Below are 10,859 nucleotides of genomic sequence, written 5' to 3'. Positions count from 1 at the left end.
ATAAGATATAAGCCCATTACAACAACGTATCATCACTAAATTATAAATTTCCTGTCCAAATCTGCACCTCTGAACAGTCCTGACCACTGTAATCAATTATCCTGTTACTTTACCCTTATATTTGTCGCCCAATAATCCTCCTCAGTCACTGCTCTGTTTCCTCAACTGAAAGCCTCAGTCACACACGCACACAGGAAGCTTCATCGTCACCACTCACTCCAGCTAATTTGCATACTGAGTCATATCTCAACAAGTTAACTTAACAAGAGAAATACATGTTCAAACCTTATCACATTATTGAATTATTTTCATTTTCTTTCTATACTAATCACTTGCTTTGATCAATCAGTGCAAGAGCACTCCTAAGTCACTCTTATAAAAACTACTTTAATCACTTTTCTTTTGTTTTTTCCATAACTCACTCCCTTGTCATACAGCTTCTTTTGAGTTATTCAACTCTATTTTATCCAAGTGCATTTTCTTCAACATTCACACCATTTTAAAACTCATGAAATTAGCAAGCTGATTTAATTACATGTGTTTGTGTTCTTAGCCAAGCTTAATCACTATCTATGCATTAATCTTCCTGAGCTTGTCTCTGTAAGGTTAGTGCATTTTCTGTTTGTATGTGTATGTTTTTTTTTTTTTAAATGTTTCTTTTACTGTGTTTCAGACTCCTTTTAGACAGGGTGTGTTTTCTGTCTTTGGCTCATCACTGGTCATTGTTAATGACATTTCCCCTCTGCCTCTGCCCAGCGGCTTTACCCTTGAAGTCCCGTCTCCACCAGTGAGTCCAAACTCACACGGACTTAGGTCAAGTAGTCGTGACTGTGCCTGCCTTAGGTTGTCCCAGGATTTTCAGGTGGGATCTTACCCGTCATGGGCTATCCAGCCTTCCATACTCGCCTGATACAGGGGCCAAATGGGCAAGAGTGTTATTAGGTCTAGGGGACACACTGGTTCTGGAAATTAAAGGAGTGTAAACTGCTTTCTTTATTTCATGTGTGTATTAAACTTTCCAACAATAATTTCACATGTAACAATTTGTGTACGTGCGTTTTCAATTCATTAATGTAATTGTTAGTTCTTCTATTTATTTTCTCGGTCTTTCTCTTTTCTAAAACATATAATTAATATAATTTTATTACTTTCTTCTTAAGACATTCATTTGCTTCATCTTCTTAGAGTTTAACTCGTCTGTTTCTCTCTGTCAGCTGTCTTGACACAGTCAGCTCCTTTTTATGGGCATGCAAAGTTCCTCTCACAACCACCACTTCCTCTCACACACACATAACTGAAAAAAAACTAAAACACACCAGCATTTATTGCTCAAGAGAGGTTACTAAAGAAAAATATATAGTGGTCTTAGGTACTGTACAATGCACTCAATATATATATTAAAACACAGTGAATTACTACACATCCACAGTAATGAATTCAAGCTCTATTTATACAATTCTAGTGAGCAAAACCAGCATCTCAGTCACAGGCATTTGAGAACATCTACAAACAATAGTTATCAAGCTAGATAACACACGAAACCGAAAGCAACAATCCTCTCATGCGCTCCGCAGCAGCTGCCTCATTTACATGAACACACACCATCTAAAAATAGAAGTCAACAGGCAGTGCACTGCTGACACAGAGACTCCCTTCACACAAAGATTTCTTATTTTATATTACACAGACGTCTTTTAATTACAACTGCACAGATTTTAGGCCTCTTAAAACCTACCGAATTTCGACAAATTTAAGTTAACGGTCCAACCGATAAAGTCCAACTTTTTTGTAGTCAATTAAGCAGTATCTGTCCAACAGTTTCTGCCCCGATTTCTAAAATCCCTAACTCAATTTAAAAGTGTCCAACACCCAAGGTCCAACCTTTGCTGCCCAAAAAGGACGAGCCCCCAAATGTTAAGGTTCATTTTGAGAAGAGAGAGATGGTGGAGATCGGAATAACACCCTGACCCAGTCAGTTGGAGTCAACGAATGATTTAATGACACATGTGGAGAGATAAATCCTGTACGCAGACAGCATTGATCTCTATCTCCAAATCTTCAGAACACAGTTTTATACATCGGGTATTAGAACGCCCCCTCTTGCGTAAATTACATGGATACGTCAACTCAAAACCACAAATGTTCTGTTTGACAACTTGTGACACAATTAAAAAGAACACTGGCTTCCATCTTCTCCCCGGTGGTCTCCCGCAAGCCCGCTCAGCTCTCGCATCGTGCACCTGCTTCTTCATCAAACAGTCATGTACACCAACATAAAACTGCAACCCTAGCAAAACATGCTTAAACTTTGTCAAAGGAGTTTGCAAAGAAAAGCGTCTGGACTTCTTTAAGTTGCTTGAAGACGTTTCACCTCTCATCCGAGAAGCTTCTTCAGTTCTAAGGTCAAATGTCCGAGAGTCCCAGATTTGAACCCAGTGGGAGTATCCCCCCAAGGAGGGACATAGGACCCCCTGGTGATCCTCTAATCACATGCGCCAAGGTGTGAAAGCGGGTGTGGGACCTAATCAGCCAGGGTTTCGGGTGAGCTCATTGTGAAACCTGGCCCCACCTTGTCATGTGAATTCCTGAGGTCAGATGGCCCAGGATGTGAGTGGGCGTTAAGGCATCTGGGGAGGGAACTCAAAACTGGATTATAGATGGCAGACAGTTGGTGTCGTAAACCACCGCCTCTGTTCAAAGATGGTCGCTCACAGTGGACATAGATGGCCTCTTTCACTCCTCTTTCAAACCATCTGTCCTCTCTGTCCAAAATGTGAACACTGGCATCCTCGAAAGAGTGACCTTTATCCTTAAGATGCAGATGGACTGCTGAGTCTTGTCCTGTGGAGGTGGCTCTTCTATGTTGTGCCATGCGCTTGTGAAGTGGCTGTTTGGTCTCGCCAATGTAGAGGTCTGGGCATTCCTCGCTGCACTGTACAGCATACACCACGTTGTTAAGTCTGTGTTTTGGAGTTTTGTCTTTCGGGTGAACCAGTTTCTGTCTGAGTGTGTTGCTGGGTCTGAAGTACACTGAGATGTATACTCCCACTGGGTTCAAATCTATGGGATGGGATCTATCTAGGGGATGGGATAACCCGCAGCTTCCGTCAGAACTACTGCAGCAGTGGAAAACCTGGGAAGAGGAGTTGCCGTTCCTTGCACAAATCCTGCTTCCTCGCCCTTATCTCCCAAAGCACATCACGGAGTCAGTTAGTGAGAGAGAGATTCACATCTTCTGTGATGCATCAGAGCAGGCTTATGGCGCAGTGGCCTACATGAGAACAGTGACAGGTGATGGCAGCTCACATCTGGCCTTCCTGATGGCTCGCTCCCGTGTTGCCCCTAAACGCATTCTCTCCATGCCTAGACTCGAGCTGTGTGGTGCCCTCTCCGGAGCTCATCTCTCCCGTCTCCTTAGAAATGAGCTCACTCTGGACATAAAGAGAATACTGCTATGGTCTGACTCCACTACTGTACTCACCTGGTTGAGGTCCGAGTCATGCCATTTCAAGGTCTTCGTTGGCACCCGCGTGGCTGAGATCCAGGAAGTAACTCACTTGCACACCTGGTGCTATGTGGATTCAGCCCAGAACCCCACGGATGATATAACCCGTGGGAAGTCCCTTCCAGATCTGACCAGACCCAACAGATGGAGTCAAGGGCCTCCTTTCCTGCTCCTAAGTCCAGAACAGTGGCCTCCAGAGCCAAGCGGCACCCTGGCTGAGCCGCCAGGCCCATCTGAGCTCCGTAAAGAGACCTTTTGTGGAGTTTCTACCACCTTTGACCCCGCCACCTCGAACTTCAGCAAATATGACACCTGGACACAGCTGCTGGAAGCTGCTATTACGCAGTTGCATGAGGCGGCCAAAGGCAGTAGAACTTCATCGGCTTATGACTATATTCAAGCGGAGATGGACGTTCTGAGAGAAGCTCAACAGGAGAGCTTTCCTGAGGAGTATCGACTCCTTAAGCAGGGGAAATCTATCAGTCACAGCAGTAGTCTCCTTGCACTATTCCCTGAGTTCGACCGCGAAAATGAGGTCATCCGTGTAGGTGGACGTCTTCGCCGCTCTGAAGATCTCGCCTTTACCAACTCCCATCCTTTAGTTTTGGATCCAACACATCCAGTCACCCGCTTGCTCATCCAGGATGTCGACAGTCGCCTGCGTCATCCAGGGCCAGAGAGGGTCTTCGCGGAGATTCGCCGCACTCATTGGATCCTGAGAGGCCGGGAAGCAGTTAGGCGTTTTCAAAGGACCTGTCTTGAATGCTGCAGATGGAGAGCCCGCCCAACTGTTCTCAAGATGGCTGACCTGCCAGTTGCGCGCCTCCGCCTTTACAAACCTGCCTTTTATTCGACAGGCGTGGACTGTTTTGGACCCTTTGAGGTCAACATTGGGCGCCGTGTGGAGAAGAGGTGGGGCATCATCTTTAAGTGCCTTACTATCAGAGCGGTCCACCTTGATGTCCTAACCTCCATCGATACAGATGCCTTCCTAATGGCACTTCGACGGTTCATTGCCAGGAGAGGAACCCTAGCTGAGCTGTTCTCAGACCAGGGGACCAACTTCCGTGGGGGAGAAAGGGAACTCCAAGCAGCTTTTGCAGCCATGACCACTGACCTGCAGAAGCTCCTGGCTCCTCAGAAGATCGTCTTCCACTTCAATCCACCAGCGGCTCCTCATTTCGGGGGAGTGTGGGAGCAGGAGATTAGATCTGTCAAGACGGCACTCTACACTACAGTAGGATCCCAACCCCTTCAAGAAGAGGTCCTCCGCACGGTCCTTGTGGAGGTGGAGGGCATCTTGAACTCCAAACCACTAGGTTATGTCCCATCTGACATCAGTGATCCTGATTCAGTGACCCCCAACTGCTTTCTGATGGGGCGGCCTGACGGAGCACTTCCTCAAGTGGCTTACCCTAAAGAAGAGCTCCTGAGTCGCCGGAGGTGGAAGCACTCCCAGGTGCTGGCTGACCACTTCTGGTCTCGATTCATCCGCCTGTACCTTCCGAGCCTGCAGCTTCGGCAGAAATGGCAGTCATCCCCCGCGGATGTCACAGAAGGTTCGGTGGTGATGATCGTAGATCCTCAGCTGCCTCGCACTTCCTGGCTCGTGGGTCGCATCTCCAAAGTCCACCCCAGTCCCGACGGGCACATCAGGTCTGCTGACATCAAGGTGAAGGACCGGACCTTCACCCGACCTGTGGCGAGGCTGGTGGTACTGCCTGCCCTCCCGGACGAAGACAAAGGACAATCACTGTGACTTTGTTAGTAAAGTTGCCTTTTGTTGTGAGCAAATGTACTTCATACATTTGGAGACGGCTGTACAAAAGGCCCCGTAGTTACGGTTTTATTCTGTTCAGTTGTTCACCTGTAGTTTTTTAGAGTGGCCAGTAGAGGTCACCCCACCGCTTTGTATGAGAGAGACTGTGGGCAGGGAGAAACGTGGGCAAGGCACCTGAGCTTTTCTGCTCCAGATTACCGGTAGAGAATTGATCATTCCATGAGAAGTGTGCGTTAATGAGCAACGTAAGTTTGTGATGTGTGAGGATGTGATAATAAGATGTGTTTGGGACTGTAACTGAGGTTAGGGGGGAAATGACTATGTATCTGTCTGTGCCGTTAGTGGGTGCCAAGCTAAGCTAACTCTCCTGCCGTGTGGTTGGGTATAACTGTGTACTGTGTTAGCTCTCTCAGTGGGTCTATAAGTGAGTCGTGGGTAATATATGGCCTATGGTATTAAAGGGGATGTTAGTTTATTTCCCACCTGTGTTTATGTTGATGTACTCTGGAGTTATTGTTGTGAACACTTTAGTAATGTAGTATTTTCTTTCTGTTCCTTTCAGAGACCACACACACACACGCACGCCCACCCACCTGAACCTGTATGCAATACCTGCTCCTCTGTTACCTTTAACTGTGTGAAGTCAATACAAGAGTCTGCACTGTCCTCGGTGTCTTCATTGTCTCCCTTCTGAACATTCATCCTGGCCTTGAGCAGTGTTCTGGCCAACACTCCGGGGAGTGGTAGCTGCAAACCCGAACTAGCACCTTACAGTCCTCCCAGTCCAAGCTATCTACCCAAAAATCGCATTATCCATCCAGCCATCCATTCGCTTCTGCTTATCCTTTTCAGGGTCACGGGGGGTGCTGGAGCCTATCCCAGCTGCCATAGGGCGAGAGGCGGGGTACACCTTGGACAGGTCGCAGGGCTAACACATAGAAACACAGACAACCATTCGCACAGAGATTCACACCTATGGGCAATTTAGATTAATCAATTAACCTATCCCTGCTAACTGCATGTCTTTGGACATGCAGCTGGAGTACCCGGAGGGAACCCACACAAACACAGGGAGAACATGCAAACTCCAAACAGAAAGACCTGATGGTGGAATTGAACTCAGGACCTTCTTGCTGTGCGGCTACCGTGCTAACCACTGTGCCACTGTGCTGCCCACGGTGATCGCATTAGCAGTAAATTTAATAACGCTCTATATGAACAGTTACACACTATATACAACAACTTTATAGAATTATATTTGTCCGCAGATGTTGGCAGCTATCAGTGAATAGTTATCAGCTATTTTAAAACAAAAAAAAGACACTTTTTATCCATAACAAGAACTCCAAAACAGCAAATGAACTGTACAAGAGAAAATGCAAATGCTATTCATGGTCTCCTCACAACAACGATAAGAAAAATAAACTGGGCCAATATGGCATGTTTGTTCGCCTTGAGGTGACTTTTGTTGTGATTTGGTGCTATATAAATAAAATAAAATAAAAGGTTAATACAGAGCAGTGTTGGGCAAGTTACTTTGAAAAAGTAATTAATTATAGTTACTAGTTACTTCTTCAAAAAAGTAACTGAGTTAGTAACTGAGTTACAATATTCAAAAAGTAATTAATTACTTGAAAAGTAACTATTGCGTTACTTTAAAAAGACCTTCTCTCCCCTCTGGGGTCCAGGATATAATTGGCCATTTTTAACTACTTTTGATTTTACCTCTATATTTTACCTTTAAAAACTATTTACTTTGCCTTGTTTGGTATCATCCTTTTCAGCACAACTTCACGTCTGAATTTACAGTTATGTTTTCATTTTGACATACTGTATTAACACAATTGATCTAAAATCAGACAAAAAACATAAAATCAGAGTAGAAAAAGTTATATTTTTTACTGTAACAACCACAAACATGTTTAATGAATCATATTTCATAACTTTCAATGCAAATATAAATTGTCAATTTTAAAATCCTATGCACAAGTTTTGCAAACAACAAACAACAAAGTTGATTTTTTAAATAACCATTTGAAACTATTTACAGAACAATCAGGTGTTCTGCATTCAAATAAAACATTGGTCCATACACCTCAAAGTCCCAAAAAATGCATTGTGACGTCTGTCTTGAGTCTACGGATGCATCCAGGTATTGACGTGGTGCTGATGCTGCGCTGAGCAGAAAGCTCCTGAAGCATTTGAAGTGTCGGATTGTGGAAATTTCAACGTCAGCACACAGCACCATTCTCGCCTGAAAATATCTTAAAACTTTATTTTGTGACCCAGAAAAAGTAATATTTTAAACTCTGCCACTCTGCGTTCCTCCGCCACTGCCTCGTTTGAGTTTTGGACGAAATGGATTCTGGGATATTGCATTTCGTCATTTCGAGCTAACCGGAGACCAAAACAGCCAATCAGATTTTATTGCATCTAAGTCTGTGATTGGCTGGGTTTGTGGCACAACTATAACAGTGTACAGAAAGAGTTGAACGCGCACGGGCAGAAATGTTGAGAGCGCAAGCAACACATTGCGAGCAAGCGCAAATGCAAAAACTGAGCGAGAGGGGCTGCTATTGTGTGTGTGTATGGATAATAGCAAACACTCAGATACATTTTTTTGCACGCAGCAATGAATTTTGTTCACTCAGATTTAGCTTTTCTTCGCTAAAAATAAATTTCTCCTCAAAATGCAACACATTCACCTGCAATTTTTTTTTTTTACGTGTGCTCAAATTTTTTTTCCGTGCGCTCAGAATAGTGGCACAAAAATAATGCCATGCGCTTATACTCTCTCCCGCACTCGTTATATTATCCATTGTTGATCTGCACACAGCTGTTGCCACCAATGTCGCACTCGCTTACGTCATTGTCATGAGACACTTGCAAAAAAATCACGGTTTTAGTAACGCAGCATGCTTACGGGAAAGTAACAGTAACCTAATTACCTGTTTTGCGATAGTAATCCCATACTTTACTCGTTACTTGAAAAAGTAATCGGATAACGTAACACGTTACTTCTAATGCGTTACTGCCCATCTCTGACCACGACAGACCTGATGACCATACTTTCATGGTTTTGAGCATTTCACATATTTTATTCTTATGGTTACTGTTCACACGATCAGACCTTAATCCTGTGGCAGCATTGCTTTTTGCCTGGGAGCAGGGAGGATGGGCATTATTTTTCCCTTTTTTTCCCTGTGTTGCGATCTGGTTTCTAGTCATGTGCGGATCGATACTGAAATATCGATTCCTCCGATACAAGTCATTTATGTTGTAGAATCGATTCTCACATTAAAATATCAATGTTTTAGTAATTTAGGGTAAATTTGTAGTTTATCATTAACAGGAACACAGTGGAAAGAAACTATAGCATTAGGATTGTCTACATTGGAAGGAACTACTTCCTCTTCTGCCTTTCATAGTCATGTGCGAAATGCGGCTGTATAAATGTGTTGCAGCCCCTTGGTGTGCGCACTCACAACATTGGCAGACGTATTTTACATGCACAAACAGCCGAGACGTGGTTTGCGATACATTTGGCAAGACAGTGAGGTGTTGTATCAATACCACTAACTTTGTCAAACACCTCAGAGTAAATCCTATCACAAAATATGATGAGCGTATGTTGAGGCGAACTGAAGAGGAGGAGTGGACAGGGACAGGTGCTGCTAGGGCGAGACAGACGTCTCTCATGGAGTCCTTTAGTCCTGCGGGCAGGCAAGGTGTTCAAATAGCACACAACTTTAGTTTTTTTATTTCTATGTGATGAATTCTGGATTATTAATTGATAAGAACAAGTAATCCGATGTCCTGTAATCATTATGACGCTATACTTTGAGATACAATAAAAGATACAATGAATAAAATAAGTTTTTGTACAAAGTATCGGTATCGGATCAGTATCGTCGATACCACCCTGAATTTTACTTGGTATCGGATCGGAAAGGAAATCAGTGGTATCGCAGATCACTACTGGTTTCCCCTAAGCCAGGGAGTAACAATGCACAAATCGTGGAAGACAAGAGAAGCAAATAAAAGCCGACTAGTAAGGCTTCTCTCATTTGTCTTTCTCATGGTTCTGAAAGATCATAAAAGGCATGAACATCATTCAGCAGTTGGACACTGCACATAAAATATTCGGACCAAACTCTACATTTATGTGTGTTTGTACATTTAGAGTCAAGGAAATTAAATCTGATAGACCTAAGGTGTTTTTTAAAAGAAGCATGCCTCCATATTCATCTTTCACACATTAATCTTTGCCTGTTGTTCACTGTCTATGGACCCTGGGTTTGGTGGCCACTTATAAATGTTCTTCCAAACTTCTATAGCTGAATGCTTAGTCGTATTTTTTAGTCATGTTTTTGAGGTGATAACAAGTGTTTTTGATTGTGATATTTGTCTGTAAGTTGCACAATTGTGAGTCATTTTGTTTATGTTTAAATAGAAATGAAAAAAAACCTTAATGATTTTTATCAACAAATTTCATGTGAAGCAGTAGAGTTGGTAAATTAGCATATAAGGTATTTTTTCCTTGACTTAATGAATGAATACGAAATGAATTTATTGCATTGTAAACTGTATTTATTATCGATGCAACAGATTTTTTAATATAAGCTCACAACAAATAGCCTCAGAGGCACATCTGTATGTTTTAAAGCTAAAAAAAAATCTACACTGAATAGACATAATGCTTTCCTTGGCCCCTTACCCTGACCATCAGAAATGATAGCCACAACCCAATTGTAATCCTAACCTAAAAACCACATTTTGACTCTCAAAAATGCATTCACATTCACGAGGGACCATCACTGTATTTCATACATTACTTAAAAACTTTATTGAACTTTATTACTGGTCATGAAAATGAGAAACTACCGGCTCAACACACAGTGTTTTCAGTGAGTTCTCAACATTTTATCATTTTGAACAGGAGTGAGAAAAATGAATTTACCAGTTAACATTTAATTTCTAAAAAACAGTGACAGTGTTGGGAACTTCTAAGCTTCCCATCCATGTTTTCAAGTAAATGGCTATGTATTGAGATTGTTCAAGATTCTGCTTATGACTCAAAGGCTATATAATATGAATATATATATATATATATATATATATATATATATATATATATATATATATATATATATATATATATATATATATATATATATATATATATATATATATATATATATATATATATATATCCTAGCGTCTCCACTCCTGCATTAACTACCCCACAGTTACACACGATGCACAGTTTCACATTATATTTTCCCCTACTCAAACTATTAATTCATTCTTCTGCTGTATTTCTACAAACAGAGGCCTCTCTTTTTTTTATCATGCAAACCCAATATATTTATCCACAACTGTTTTCTTAATGTTCAATGTGAGACATTACATTTCTTAATATGCTATAAGCTCTGAAAGGTTGACAACCAGAATCAAAGGATGTGCAAAAACTGTCATCATAGTGATTCTATTTGTGGGTTACATTTGTCTGTAACCCATCACATCATTAATCATGTAACATGCATGTAACAACGGGCCCTGAACCAGGACTCT

Source organism: Oreochromis aureus, linkage group 8, assembly GCF_013358895.1.
Source record: "Oreochromis aureus strain Israel breed Guangdong linkage group 8, ZZ_aureus, whole genome shotgun sequence".
Taxonomy (NCBI): domain Eukaryota; kingdom Metazoa; phylum Chordata; class Actinopteri; order Cichliformes; family Cichlidae; genus Oreochromis; species Oreochromis aureus.
The sequence above is the reverse complement of the archived record's forward strand: the minus strand, read 5'-3'. Positions refer to the sequence as shown.